Source organism: Candoia aspera, chromosome 1, assembly GCF_035149785.1.
Source record: "Candoia aspera isolate rCanAsp1 chromosome 1, rCanAsp1.hap2, whole genome shotgun sequence".
Taxonomy (NCBI): domain Eukaryota; kingdom Metazoa; phylum Chordata; class Lepidosauria; order Squamata; family Boidae; genus Candoia; species Candoia aspera.
In genome coordinates, this window is record NC_086153.1 from 186,536,153 (window position 1) to 186,552,483 (window position 16,331).

Here is a 16,331-nt window from a genome sequence, read left to right on the forward strand (position 1 = left end):
TTTGAATGTCATAGTTATAATGCTTCCCTGCACGGGCATAATGCCTGCACCCCAAAGATTCCTCATAAAACCCTGCTCCCCCTTCCTCCCTTTGAAATACACTTGGGACTAAACTCACATAACCTGAATGGATGGAGCTATGAAAAATGCATAGTCTTCCAGTGCCCCAAATGACCTCCTATCGTGAGGTGCACAACCAACAGGTTTGCAGATGACAAGGAGAGAGGAATTGCCTACACTAGGGAGAATACCCTCCTTCATGGTTTTTAGAAGATCTTTAAAGACAATTTTATTTATTGGGCCTTCATCCAAAGCTAAGATTGATTGGGGTCCAACATGGAGGAAAATTGATTTATTATTACTGATTAAAAAAAAACAATATTTTTTTTTATGTATTTGTTGTTGTTTTTATAATCTTAACATATTGTAAACTACCCAGAATCTATTGAGTTGGCAGTAGAATAAATAAATAGACACCCAAATTCCAGCAATGCTTTTGCACATACTGTAGATCTACTACAGCTGCCTCTCCTTTGATATTTCGCTGATGAAAGTATGAATGCTCTGGCTTCCATGTACTTCATCCCTATTTTCTCATTTACAGTGACTGCTCAGGAACCACCTATGCGCATGTACGTGGTTGTGGGGGTGCCTGCTGCTTTCTTGTGAGCTTTCTTGTGAGTGTATCTGGTCAAATTCATGGAGAACTTTATAAAATAAAGAAAATAACAAAAGCTGCTTTTGGGAATTCAGTAATCATCAGTTGTTCAGTTCTGCCAGTAACCGCGATGTAACATCACCCTCACCAAAATCACTAGGTGTCTCCACAAACTCCTTTACAAAGGAATGACAATGAAAGCAAACCCAACATTATTAATTTTTCTTATTGGAGGGGAAGAATAAACAGTATCCTATGCGATGTTTAAATACTTCAGTTAGCGATGCTTGACATTCATTTGAAAGGTTGAGAGATACTTGGTTCAGGTAAACTATTCTGCTATGGGAATAATATTTCCATGTTTGGGCTGGCTTATGCAGTAAAGCATAGCTCGATCCAGCCCTGGATATATCTTTGTAAGAAATCAGTATCAGTCATACAAATTAGGAGGCCCTTTTCACAATCATATCAGATGCCATATTATCTTCATTCTTCCTTTCTTCCAATGTTTCAAAAAGCTCAAGATGGTATGTTTAGTTCTTCTTCTCACTCCCATTTCTAAGTCATAGTTAGGCCAGGAGTATGGCATAATGGTTAGAGCAGGAAAATAGAACTTGTGTCCTCCAGACATTTCTCAGTTACACTTTCCACCATCCTTTATATTCCTCCTAGTACATGCAGTTGTGTTGTGTTCTATGCTATTTTCACCAATGTCTGTGTTACTGTATGCATTTTTCCCTAAGACAATTACTGTTATATGCATTTTGTTGTTTGTAAATTAACATGCCAAAAAACCAGAAAGGGTGGTTATCAGAATAATTCAGGTGTCTATAAATTTAGGAACTGCAAATAAGGTATGTCTGCATTAAAATGCAAGTATACCAACTTCTCCAAATTCATGCCTAACTTAAGTTGTCAAGAGTCAGGAATTAGGATGTTTTAAGACCTTGGATGAGACACAAGTCTTTTTCCAAATATCTAATGTTCTTGATTCCAATTCTTATCCAAGGTAAATCTCATCCTTTCAAGTGATTTGCATAAATCCTTCCTTAATTCCTTTCCTTCCAGTCCATTTATGTATGTTACTCCTTCCTGTAACCTTCATTGAGACATTAAGTTTTTTAAAAAAAAAATGTTATTTATTTATTGTGACTTTGAGTCATTGTTGACTCCTGGCGACTGCCTGAACTAGTCCCTGCAGTTTTCTTGGCAAGATTTCAGAAGTGGTTTGCCCTTGCTCACTTCCCAGGACTGAGAGAGAAGGACTGGCCCAGGTCACCCAGCTGGCTCTGTGCCTCAGGCAGGACTAGAACTCACTGTCTCCTGGTTTCTAGCCCAGTGCCTTAACCACTACACCAAACTGGCTCTCTAATTTATTATTGCACAATACAAAATCAATAAGCAGTGGTCTAAACAATGCATCATGGTTAGTGGGAATGTCAGAAGAGGAAGAGGCAAAATTGTGGACTTTGTCATAGCTCCTGGGTTACCTTCTCTCCTATCCCACAACTCACCTTGTTGAATTACATACTTTTTGAATGTTTTCGTAATCCTCCTGAATCAACCCCATCTGAGCTAACCAAACTATAGATGTCTATATTCTTCCTGACCCTTGTTGCTTAGGAATTCTGGGATTTGTAGTCTTAACACAGGTGGAGAGCATCAGGATGAGCAAGGCTGATTTTCTTAGGATGCTCCTAGATAATCTATTCCAGTATTCTCCTTAAACAGAATACTTTTCATAATGGCCAGTGAAGACCATCGTTGACACTCGTACATCCACCCTAGACCCCCAGCATCCCCTTTTCTGTTTTTATAATCTGTCCGTTACTCTTAAAGAACCTAACAATAGTTTCTCTTCTCTATACAGCAAGGAGAATGGCAAAAGGGTGCATGCTATGATTTGTATATCTGTGTGTGTAATTGTATGGCTGTTTGTATGAGTGGGTGTGTGGGTATGTGTTGCAGCTGGCTGTTTGAAAGCACTGCACGTCAAGAAAAATTATTCAGCATGATAATATAAAGTCAGTGGGAGACCTTCTCACTTCATTAAATAGCCCCACCAGAAATCTGAATGCTATATAAAAAGTAAATTGGTTTACTGTAATCTGTACTATTTACTGAGGCATCTTGTCTCTCATTTTTCAATACAAGCCCTAAAAACATGATGATAAAACAGCTTTCAACCCATTTTTTCTCATAAATGTTAAACTCTATTTCCAACCCTCTTTTTATCTGTCATTAGCAGGATTATTACTTTGGTTTTGACAAGACATTTGACCACTTTCCTTCAGAATGCCCCTAATATCTTGTATTATTTATCTCAGTCCAGGAGTGCAGAACACAGAATTTGTACCAGCAGTACAAATCTCCTAGCAATCGGAAAGGTCAAGCTTTCTCCATAACCAGATTCTTTCACAACAGTTACCCATTGCAAGTATCAGCAAATGCCGTAACAGTTAATATCAAACCAGTCTGTTCTCCCCTGGGGCTTGAAGCATCAAGGATTGAAAGCAATGCGGAGAAAGAAAGGAAAGGCAAAAGTAATAAAACATGACTACATTTCTGTTTTTGGGAAGGCAATAAAAATGCTCTGCTCTGCTCCAAGATGTGTGCCAAGAATATTGAAATTGAAACTTCTGAGACCTTTAAAGAAAATACTTTTTATTTAAAAGGACTGTCAGTCTACTCCAACTTGCTCCAGCAATCTGCAGCAATAATAAATGAGAGATTCAGTTTTCATGATTTTACTGTATGAACTGGTTTTGTTCCACATGCTTTATGCAGCACTGATACAGATCAGATTTCTAGTTTTCTGCACACCCCAAACAAGGGAACTTCCAATGCAGATCATATGCTGCTTGGATGGGACTGTAGCTCACTAATGAGAAATTCAGGAACTTCATGTTCAAGCCTGGCTTCTCTGGACAAGGAACATCAGGTTGATATCAAGAAGGGTCTCTGTTTGTAAGATTATTTAAGGATATAATAAAAATCCTGCTTGCTCCTATCAAATGTCTAGCTGCTTGTTTCCTTTATTTCCAACCTACTGCCTCAGGAGGTTCACAACTCCCCATGAATGCAACATCCTTCATGACTAGGGAGAGTAAAGATATTAATTTATTGTATTTACATGTAAACTTACTGACCTTGAAATACTGGGTACACCATCATCCCACCCACTCCCAAATCTTGCCAAGAGGACAGTGCAAAGAACTACATGCAACCCACCTCAACAACCTTTTGGTTCATTAAGCATTCATTTCTCTGGAGCAGGATTTCTCAACCAGGGTTCCGTGGAACCCCAGGGTTCCGTGAGGGGTCACCAGGGGTTCCCTGGGAGATCGATTTATTTAAAAAATGATTTCAAATTTGGGCAACTTCACATTAAAGAGGTAAGTTTCATTCTTTATGTTTAGTTTAAGAACACTGTTATAATGTTATAGGCCTACACATGAAATGAATATAGTAATTTTGTAACTTCTGGCCTATATCAGAGCCTGAATGTGCAGGGGTTCCCCAAGGCCTGAAAAATATTTCAAGGGTTCCTTCAGGGTCAAAAGGTTGAGAAAGGCTGCTCTGGAGATTAAAAAACAAAAAACAAAATTCCTATATATTGTTGCAAGCTCACATTATTCTTTGGCTACACATAAAAGCTATATAAATGTTACAAATGAATAAATAAATGCCTGTGAAAAAAATGTTATTGAACCTTTACAGGGAGGGGAGTGAGTTGGCTTGAGCCCAGGAGCCAGAAGCGAGGATAAGACAAGAATTCCTGTAAATAGGGAAAAGGCCCACCCCAAGCGTTTCAGAACTTCACTGTTTCTAATGGGACATCACCTTCAGCATGATCCCAGGTGCACCTAAAACTGACCTGGATATAAATCAGCTTAACTACCAAACACAGCAGGGTGGGACAGAGAAGCTGCAGAACTGACTTTGACCATGAACATGGGCCATGTGTGGAGATGCCTTGGGGGGACAAAATGATACAAAATGTCCTCCCCTCTTTTGTACTTGCATTGTGACGTAACATGTTAATCCATACGGGACAGAACTCGCATTGTGATTTCACAAGGCATGCTTGCTGTTCAGATGAAAGCTCTGCTTGCTGCAGATGCCCGTATATCTTTCATATCAACGTACTAAATATATATACTGGTGAAAAAAAATAAAATAATGGGAGACATATTTTGGGATAAATACATAATAGTGATAAATTAATATATAAGCAATGTTTTGAAAAGCTGTTGCATAAAATCTGGGCTGCAGAAATCCAAATGACTACTAGACGGGAGCAAAGAGATACTGAAAATTTTAACTCTTTGCTGCCATGGAGCGGGCCTTACCAAATTCTAAGCGGCGTAAACCTGGAAGGGTAGTTGTAAGGACTGATGGCTCCAACTCACACGTTCATTTGGGCAATGTGAATTTGTCTTTCCTCCTCCATCCCTGAGTGCTGTGATCCACAAAGAATCTGTTCTGGAAATACAGTTGCCCCTTTTCTCAGCATTCCAGATCACAGAAGCTCTGTGGCGCACACAGACTTTTTTTCCAGGTGTTCCTGCAGCCAGACACATTGATGCCGGGGATGTTAACAGCATGAACAGGCCTCCTGCCAGCCTGCCCGAGAAACTGTCCATACAAAGGGCAGATTAAAAGAAATTCAGGGACAAAAACCATTGAGATATGCCACTGCTTTTGCATTCATCACCATCAAGGGCATCATCATTGTCATTATTAATCTCTCTCCTTACATTACTGCCACTTTATCACAGTTAATGACCCATTCCCTGCACTACTGCACTTTAAACCTATGTCTTATTTTATTAAACATATACTCTGTGAAAAAAGATCACTGCCACTTGCACCACTGCTCCATGGTCTCCTTCCCATAGCTTCTGTAAAGCTTTTATTTTAGTCCTCAGCAGCATTTGGATTGTTCCCATCCTGAAGCATTGGTTATTTGTCTTCATACAAATGATTGGATTGTGCAGTTATTTGGTCAAAAGTGAGAATTAAGCAAATGGCTTCATTTCTGTTCTTCAGAAGAGACTTTATTTACTCTACTACCAAACATCAGCTTTTCAAAATCAAATATTAACTTTTCAATAGAAGAAAAATCTTTGATGTTGTTTTAATATAGGAATTAGAATGTCTCTTAACATAACCTAAATACACATTTCACTTATTGATTCCTTCTCTTTGGAAATTGTTCTTATTTTCCTTTGCTTTGGTAACTGACTTCTCATTCAAGGTTATCTGATAGTACATACTCCAAGGTCTAATTCATACACTCAGTTCCCGATTAGCCAAACCATTTTCTTCTCTTCCATTCCTAACTTTTTCACTTCCTTAATTTGTGCATCCAGGTTAAACTGAACCACAATTAGCAATTACTTTTCAAGAAAGAAAATCTCGGTCAAACTTCACATTGCGTTAATTATGTAGTGTGCAGCTGTCCTTCCACAAATCAACTGTAGTGTAATTGTGGGGGCTGTAAAGAATCCTATTACAAGCCCTGGTAAGAAAGGAAAGAATGTCACTCTATCATATGCTTCATCAGCAGTGAAGCATCTCTACAAAATGGGGACAGTGTCACAAGCCTGTACAAGAGGGCTTTCGTTGTGACATTGCACCTACCATCTTGCAGATTTTTACTCCCCCGTGGATGCCCATGTGCTTCATTCATGGTGTATCTGATCTAGATGTCAACTAAAATTTAGCTTCTCTTCCATTCACAAATATCATCCCAGGTATATGATTTCAAGTTATTACCATGGATGTTATAGTGAATAGGCAGGCTGCAACCCCCAGCCCACACTGACTGAAGGGCATCCAGGATGGAAATCAGTATCTGAGTTTCAGTACGCAACAGAAGGGAGAGATTTTTTTAGGTACAAAGCCACAGTCAGATGCCCCAACTCCTCCCTCTGGAGGAGAAAAAAACTTTTTTCTTTTAAAACTAAAAGCAGAACTCTGGGGAAACAGAGGAAGAAACTGCTGGGAAAACAAGTGAGTTGGGCTGACTCCCCAACAGCTCTGATAAATGGCTGTGATTATCACAAGAAGCCAGGGGAGGTCCTGGGAAAAGAAGCTGAGTGTCATGGGGGGCTCAGGCTCAGAGTCCATGGGGGGCTTGGGCTCGGAGTCAGAGTCAGACGATGAGGACGGGTGGCCAGCCTCTGACGTAGCGTTGAAGGGCGAGCAGAAGGAGGCGGGGCTGGTCAGCGAGCAGCAGGCATAGGCACCGCTGACTGGGGAGGACGAAGACCCAGAGCTGCCCCCCCTCCCGGTGCTCGAGAAAGGAGAGCGGGAAGGGGGGAGAACCACGGAGGTTGGTGAGTCTATGAGCAAGAAAGTAGCCCCACCCTCCTAAATAAGCTCCACCTGGGTCTGCCACTATAAAAAGGGAGCTGCAAGCCCAGACTGGTTGTTGGAGACAACCGTCTGCTTATCGGACTCCATGTGCCTGGACTCCTGATTGGAAACCTTGTAACTTGACTTTAGACCCTTGGACTTGCTTGACTAATCTTGTTTGAATGTGAAACTCCCTTAAGGCAAGCTCGTGGGACTTTTGGGGCTTGTTTCTGTAGAGTGTGTGCATTTGCGTTCTCAATTCCTTTGCCGCCTGTTCATTACCTCACAAGTTTACCTCACAAGTTTCTCAGTAAAGTTTTGCAACTGCCTCCCTGGTCTATTGTGTGTGATTGGGCTGGAACAGAACACCGATGACTTTTGCTTTGAGAGGATTCTGTTTAAAAATAAAGAGTTAACCAAGTTTAGCCAGAATACTGCATTAGAATTTTGATTCTTTTTCCTGTGTGTGTCACTTGAGGCTTATTGTCTCTTGCTCTTATTGCTCTGCATATATAGGGCTGTGACCAAAAAGTTGTATTGCTTATTTCTTGGGAACTAAAATATAATTTGGAAGCAGAGAAGCCTCCCGGGAACATAAATTATAGCAGATCAACAGCATCAAGTTATCTACCAGGAACTGCATTTATTTTGTAATTCACATTTCATATATAATTACCTTTAGTTTCTTTTTTTAAAAAATAAATAGTTTTGCTTATCTCTTGTGAGATTGCTAGATTGATTTCTCTGTAAAAGAGTTGGAGAGGAAGGACTGAAACCTCTAGTCACACACCTCTATGCTACAGGCCAGGAGGTTATACAATAGTAATTATTGCATTCCTTTTTTTCTTCTTCTTTTTTATCCTTTTCATTTTTACCCAGAAGTATAGAGACCAGAAGCATTGCAAAACAGGGTCCCCAAGACTCAACCCAAGCCCAGAAGAATATCATGGTCCATAGTATTGAAAACAAGAAGTCTAGTATAACAAACAGGGATATCAATCTCTTAAACATACATAGATCATTATTCTCTTATATAAAGAGAGTATTGTCCATTTTCTGGGCAACTCCTCATTTCTGGAATCAATGGTTTCATGAATATGTATGTTTTATTACCTTCGATCTTTAAGAAACCTCTTATAAGTGACATTTGTTTTTCCAAACCTTCTCTAAAAGTAATAAATTGTGTAATAAATTAATTAATCACATTTGTAAGCAACTCAACTCCTAGATTACTCTAAGCAACTTAGTAAATAAATAGATTTTTACTCCACAATGGACTGGTAGGATGAAAATAGAGCTTTGAAGGACCATCCTTGGATTGCCATTATACTTTATCCCTCAGTAAAGTGTATAATTTGCAGTTGAATGATCCAGATTCCATGCTGATGATTCCAGTAGAAACAAAAGTCCTTTAAATATCAGGTTAAAGCTTAGTAAGACTCTGTCATTCAGAGCAGACAAAAGACAAACTGAAGAATATATGTTAGATAAATAAATGATTAAATTCTCAGTGTTAATTAAGCACTGTGTCTTTATGCAAATATGTAGTGTTTCCTAATTTGGGGGCACTGTTAGGAAAATGACCTCTCTCCAGCAACCAACGCAGTCATGGAAGCGGGGGGGGGGGTCCAGTTTCCAGCCAAGTATGCAGATTTCGCAGACGTTTTCAGCGAACAAGAGGCCACAGCACTACCCCCCCATAGGGACTGTGATTGCACCATTGAGTTGATACCAGGAGCCAAGATTCCAGCAAGGAAACAATATCCCATGTCCCCCAAGGAACTAGCCACCTTAAAGGATTACTTGGATTCTAATCTCCAAAAGGGTTTCATCCGACCATCTACTTCCCCAGCGTCTGCTCCTACATTCTTCGTACCAAAGAAGCCTGACCCATTGGCACCGGCAAACCAGGAGGCACCCATGAGAGTGGCGCATGATTTCAGTTCCCTCAATAAAGTCATGGTCAAAGAAAATTACCCACTCCCCCTAATATCTGATCTGCTGGATCGCTTACAGAAAGCACGCATTTTTACTAGGTTGGACCTCAGGAATGCGTACAATCTAATCCAGATGAAAGAGGGGCATGAATATCTGACTGCCTTCAATACCAGGTTTGGTAAATTTGAGTACCTTGTTTTGCCCTTTGGCTTGTCTAATGCAGGAGCCATATTTTCCCAATTTATGAATCAAATTTTCTCTGATTTACTAGATAAGTATCTGGTCATTTATCTAGATGACATATTAATATTCTCTGAGGATGCTACAACTCATGTAACCCATGTACGTAATGTCTTACAAAGACAGAGAGAACAGACTGTTCGCCTAGCTAGAGAAGTGTGCCTTCAATTTAACTGAATTACATTTCCTGGGCTATAAAATATCAACAGAAGGCATATCCATGGATCCTTCTAAGGTCCAGGCAATTCTCCCTTGGCAACCCCCCCGAAATGTGAAAGAGGTACAAAAATTTCTAGGGTTCTGCAATTTTTACAGGAGATTCATAAATAAATTTAGTGACAGGGCTAAACCCCTCACACAGCTTTTGAAGAAAGGATCAAAATTCATTTGGGGGGAGAGGGAGCAAGCAGCCTTCCAAGAATTTAAGCAGCTCTTTGCATCCCAGCCGCTTTTGAAGCATCCTGATGGCACAAAGCAATTCATAATGCATTCAGATGCTTCAGTTTTTGCTATAGCTGCTGTTTTATTGCAATATACTAACAAAACAGAGAATACATTGCTACCTTGTGCATTTTTCTCCCGCACGCTCTCACCAGCAGAGAGAAACTATGATGTTTTTAACAAGGAGTTGCTAGCAATTAAAGCAGCATTTCAAGAGTGGAGGCACTGGCTAGAAGGTGCAGCCTTTCCTGTGAAAGTTTGCACTGATCACAAGAATTTACAGCTTCTACAAAACACCAGATCCCTCACCCCACGCCAAATCAGATGGAGCCAGTTTTTCTCACATTTCAATTTTGTTATTTCTTATGCACAGAACTGTTTGGCAGATGCCCTGTCTCGATCTATTCAGGCAAACCCCGCCACTCACCAGGAGGTACAGGCTACCATATTACAACCTCACAACTTTCAGCAGTCTATGAGGGGGAACCAGACAGAGATTTTAGCAGCAGGCAGACAAGCAGAGGACCTATTTACAAGAGTCAGAGCTCAGCAGCAACAGGACCCGTATGCCAGGGCCAGGATGGATGACCTCCAGAGGGGCCCGCAAGACATTGCCTCCCCCTTTAATGTAGAAGCAGGAATCCTCTGGCATAGCGGACGATTATACATTCCCCCCTCATTGAGGGAAGAAGTACTGAGACTTTGCCATGACCATCAAACGGCAGGCCACAGAGGTGTTTTCAAAACTCTCCATAGAGCTCTGAGAGACTACTGGTGCCCTAAGATGACTGCAGACATAAAGGGTTACATTGCTTCTTGTCATACCTGTAGATGAGCCAAGCCTCTCCCAGGGAAGCCCACAGGACTCTTGCAACCCCTACCCACCCCCAGTAGGCCTTGGGATACAATCTCCATGGATTTCATCACTGATTTACCCCCGGTCCAGGGGCTGACTTCCATACTAGTGGTGGTGGACCTTTTCACTAAAATGGCACATTTTATTCCTTGCAAGGGCCTCCCATCTGCACAAGCCACAGCACAGTTATGGACCATGCTTTTAGGTATAGGGGCATGATAAATCACTTGGTGAGTGACAGAGGCCCTCAGTTCATTTCCAGGTTCTGGAGGGCCCTTTTCCAGTCATTAGGGGTCCAGATCCACCTATCATCATCACATCATTCGGCTAGTAACGGGCAAGCTGAGAAAATTAACCAATGGTTACAGCAGTATCTCAGGTGTTACACCATGTATCAGCAAGACAATTGGCCAGCCCTGCTCCCCATGGCAGAATTTACATATAATAACTCTGTGCAATCCTCTACCAAGATGTCTCCTTTCCAAGCACTCTACGGGGTTAACTCTCGGGTGTTGCCCACCTCCTCCCAGCAGGGAACTGTTCCAGCCGCAGCTGATTTTCTTAAAGAGCAACAAGCCGCACAGGAGTTGTTAAAGGAGCAGCTGAACAGGGCAAAGAGTGCTTACAAGAGAACTGCAGATGCTCACAGACAAGAGGGGCCAGCAATTGCGGTAGGAGAAAAAGTATGGCACTCTACCAAGTTTTTGACCTCTACCAGGCCCTCCAAGAAGTTGGACTCTAAGTTTGTGGGCCCTTTCACTGTGGTTCAGCAGATAAATCCAGTGGCTTATCGCTTAAAGCTGCCAGCATCCATGAAAATCCATCCAGTCTTTCACAGAGCCTTGCTAGTCAAAGGCCCTCCCCCAAGTACCTTATGATCATAAATGCCGCCCCCACCTCCAGTAATTGTGGAGGGGGAGGAGGAATATGAAGTCGAGGAAATTCTGGACTCTAGGAGGAGGGGACAGGGCATCCAATATTTAATACACTGGAAAGGGTATCCTGAGGAAGAGTGCACGTGGGAAAATGCCAGAGATGTGCATGCACCAGTGCTGGTTCAACGATTCCATCAGCTTTTCCCTCACAAACCCAAGCCTCGCACTGTACCAGAGATTCCTCACTTGACTGAGCAAGCAGAGGAATCCCAAGCAGAGGAGTTCATAAGTTGGCAACCTCCACCCCCACCAGAGGCTCTGAGGCCAGAGCGAGAGGAGGAGGGAGAGCCGCAGCCCTCCACCTCGGGCTTGCATTTCCCAAGGGGGAGGGGGGAAGAACCTTTTAATTATCTAGCTATTTTCCAGCAGCAGCCACCTGGGCCAGAAGCATTATCAGACCTGGAGAGCAGCACTGATTCGTCCTTGGAGTTTTCCTTTGAAGAATTTCCATTGTTGCTCAGTTCCCATGGGAGCTTGGAGGGGGAGATGGACTCTCATGAGACCCTGGAGGGAGGAAGGGATTCTGGAAGGGAGGGGGCTGAAATGGAATGTGAATCTGGAGGGGAGGGTGATGTCATGAGTACTGATGGTGAGCAGGAGGGGGCCTCTATCCAGGGGGGAAAATGCATGCGTAGTACTGAGGAGCTAAGCAGCCATTCAAAGAGACACAGATCAGACCCACCTTAACTTTTGCGGTTTATCTGTCTGGGTTTTTCCCACGCTTCTTCAGTTTGTTAGGATTTTCTGTCTAATGTAACAGTAATAAAATGGTAGAGACCTATTCCTTGTCTTAGCGTGGTTCCTGACTGTTAGGACATTAAGAAATCTAAGAACTCCAGATAAGTAATGTTTATTGAAAAAAATTGAAAGCTACAACCAAGGAATTTCAGCAACTGCTATGTTTCAAGAACAGACCATATATACAGAAATAATGTGGGGTCTCCAGTCTCCATCTTTCCTTTGTTTTTGTAACTGTCACATTTGCTATCATTTTGGACTTCATGACTCTGTGAGAACTAATTATCATATTTCCTATGTCAGTAATTAGGATATTTGAGCAAATACACTAAAACCTCAGTTTAATGCACCAGTTGGAGGGAAGGAGTGTCCATCAAATTTGAATGTCCGTTAAATCAAAGTGACATAATGGACATGTTTTGCACAATTTTTCTAACGATGTAATCAATATAATTATATCACTTACTTCAGCTGAAGTCATTTTGTAAATAATTACCAACCTTATTTAAATTGAAACAAATGACATATCTGTGTCAATTACATAATTATGCAAATTACATATGTTAGCATAAATGACATAAGTGCTTCTGCTTCAAAACAATGGAGTCTTGGTTATTTGGAGGTAAAGTCCAAATTAAAATTTTGTTTCCTAGATCTGAAGTCTGCTGAATGGAGATCCACAAAATCAAGATTTTTTAGTAAAATATAGAAATGGAGGGAGGGAGGGAGGGAGGGAGGAACCCTTAGAATTGATATAATGTATGTGAGAAGTCAAGTTGTGTAACATCTACCTGTCAAAATAATCACACTGCTGCACTCAGTTGCTTTGAGACTACCTACAGTGATGTGATTTGTTATTTGACACTATTATAACCAAGCTATCCATCAAATGGCTTGTTTAAAGTTTAGAAGTCTCAGCCAGGCATGGAAAAAATTAATTCTGAAACTAAAAGCAAGATTACTTTTTATGTTCAATGCATAAATGTAACTTTTAAATGAGAGATGTGAACAACATTGATTATAATATATGTGTGTGTATTTGTGTAATAAACTTCTGATCATTCCATTGGGTGTTCTCTAGAAGCAATCAGATGGCAAGTGACATCATACACAGCAGTAATTCATTCTTATTTTCTTCAATTTAGTGTTCTTGTTCAACCACGATATACATAATTACCTATGGCATCTAGTTCTAATGTGTTTTCTTTCAAAACAACGATCAGCATTTTCCTCCAAATTGTCTATAGGGAGTCCTTAATGTACAACCACAATTGGGACAGAATTTCTGTTACTAAGCAATGCAGTCGTAAAGCACAACATCATGTGACCGCATTGCTTAGAGATGGCAATCCTGGGCAGTTGTCAGAACCAAGCTTGCCTCTGACTCAAAGTGAAACTAGTTCTGAGTAAGAGGAGGAATTGGAAACTTACCAGGCTGGAATCAGAGAAACAAAACTCCAGCATGACTCAGCAGAGCAGGAAGAATCTACAACGCTGATTGGGTGAGATCCGGAGGAGGATTTGAATACGCCAATCAGCGTGCGCCAGAGATGGGCTGAAAAGCATGCAAAGAAGAGGGCAGCCCAATTGGCTGCAGGAGACTCCAAGTGCGCCAAAGATTGGGATAAAAGGCAGCTGCGCAGAGAGTGAGCTGCTGGAGACAACCGATCCTCCAAGCCTGCAGCTTCGGAAGAAGAATCCTTACTGGCATCAGAATCAGCGTCTGCTGTCAAAGAGGGACCAGAGCCTGAGTTCCATTCAGAGGAATCAGATTTTACCTCTGCTGCAATCAAGGAACCAGCGTCAGCTGAGCCCAGTAGCCTGCATTTTGCATCAAGCCTCGAAAACCCACATTCTCCTCCACAGCGCAGTCAAGCTGAGAGAATTTCACACCACTGCTTGTCCTCAGATCTATGCAACCGCACCTCGCAGACTCCAGCGTGTTTCGAAGTTTCATACCTATCTTGTCCAGAATCTGGATTCATGGCCACCGCGGTCCTTCCAGTTTAGTCTAGCCTAGTTCCAAGTTCCAAGACTTGCTCCAAGTCTCCAATCCAGAGAATCCAGTCTAGTCCATGGCTTCCAGCCAAGTCCAGCCTTGCTCCAGTTCCAAGCCTTGTCTCCAAGCCTTCGGTTCAGAGTACCCAGCCTAGCCCAGAACCCTCAGCTGGGTCTCACCTTGTTCCAAGTTCGAATCCTGTTCCAAACCCTCAGCTCATTCCTGTCTGCTGCTTGTAGTTCTGCTTCCAGTGCTTCAGCACCCATACTGACCAGTACTGTTCCAGTTTGAGAACTGTTGCCTCCAGCCTTGCATTCCAGTTGGATCCAGTCAACCTTTCCAGTGGAAGGTCCTGTTCCCTGACCTGCTGTGGCCCAATTGGGCTTGTTTCACCAAGTTTCGCAGATCAAGGACTTAATTATTGTAAATAGTTATTAAATAAAGAATATTCATTGAGAATCCATCTGGTGCATAGTCTGAACAGGACAGCAGTCCCAGTTGCTGTCATAACCCCAAGGTGCACGGGCTGTTAAGCAGGAAGAGGTGGGAGTCCCAAGTAAGGAGTACTGGGGTGCCACAGAGGGGTGGGGCTGGCCTGGGAAGCCAGTGCAGGCCATGCACGAGTTGGGGAAGGGGGTGCATGAGGTCAGGAAGGCCAGAGAAATAATACACTATGGCTCAGGGGCTTCTTGGTATGCCGCAGCTCTGGGGCTGCAAGAAGCCCTGAGCTGCAGCACAGCACAAAGCCACAGCTACCCCTGGAAGCCTCAGCCGCCCCAGCAGCATGTGCAAAGCCGCCATGTCCCAAGAAGACCCAGCCACCCCAGCCCAGTCCCAACCGGAGTCGACCTCGCCACCCTGCACTCTTTTTTTAAAATAATTTTTATTAAAGCTTTTAAACAAGATTAAAAACTAACACCAACTAGATAAAGTAAAAAAGTAAGAAAAAAGGGCAAAAGCAGGAAATCAAAGAAAAAGCAGAAAGTTCAAGAAAAGAAAAAATGTTAAAGAAAAATAGCAAAGAAAGAAAAGAAACATATAAGGAAGTAGCTTCCGATATTCTTCCCAGCAGTTTTAAGTACAATGTATTTTAACCTCTCTAACAATACATCATATTACTCTTCTTTCTATAATCTATCCTATCTAATAATCAAAACCATAAATCAAAAGTTCATTTTTTTTTCATTTTTATGCAAAATGTCCATAAGAGGCTTCCAGACAGCTGTGAATGTAGATAGTGTCTTTTCTCTAATCAAAGAAGTCAATTTATCCATTTAGCAAAATCGGTCAACTTCACCATTCCTCCATATTGGGCAGTGTCAGATCTTTCCATCTCTGTGCATATAGTAATCTTCCACCTTCCCCAGGTCTCGAAAGGAAACTGCCATGTACGACCTTGGCAAGAAAGCCTCATGCAGCCAGCAGCTGCCTCGCAAAGGGCCAGGCTGGGCATACTTGGTCAGCAGCAGGAGCAAGAAGACAGCAAAGGTCAGCTAGGGTGGCAGGGGCTGCAGAGTGCAGGGGACCAAGAGGGCAGAGATGGGGGGGAGATAGTGTTCTGCCAATCACTTCCAAGCAGTGATCAGGTGCTCAGGCAATTGGTTCTTTTAGATCCAGAGACAATAAGCACGCCAGTGGATAAAGAAACTTGAAGCTTTATTATAAACTTAAGCAAACAAAGTTAAACAGAAACACAGTTCAAACAGAAACACAGTCTAGGCAGCTTATACAAAAGCATAAAAAGGCTTAGCATAACGAAAGAAATCATACATACCAAAGCAAGGTGATTTTTATTCCCTTTTTGCTACCAGGAGCCTCCTGACCAAGGTAGCGAGAATAACCCCAAAAGGATGGCTGTTAAGTTCTACAGCACCCTGTGTCCTGAGTCTGTACAGCAGCTCCCCAAAAAAGGTAATTGTAAGGGTGTTATCCAAGCCTGGCCCTCAAACTTTGTGACCATGTTTCCATGGTACCGAGGCTGCATGGCCTGACCTTGACTAGGATACTACCCAGGGTCTAGAGCACCTGTTTATGACATCATCCAAGAGCCTGGGAAGCTTTACAGATAAAAGCTAATGCTTAACAAAAACAATCTGGGGGTTTTCTCTTATCTCTCCCCCCACTCCAAACGGAGATATTTTCTGGAGGGCTGTTGGAGGAGTG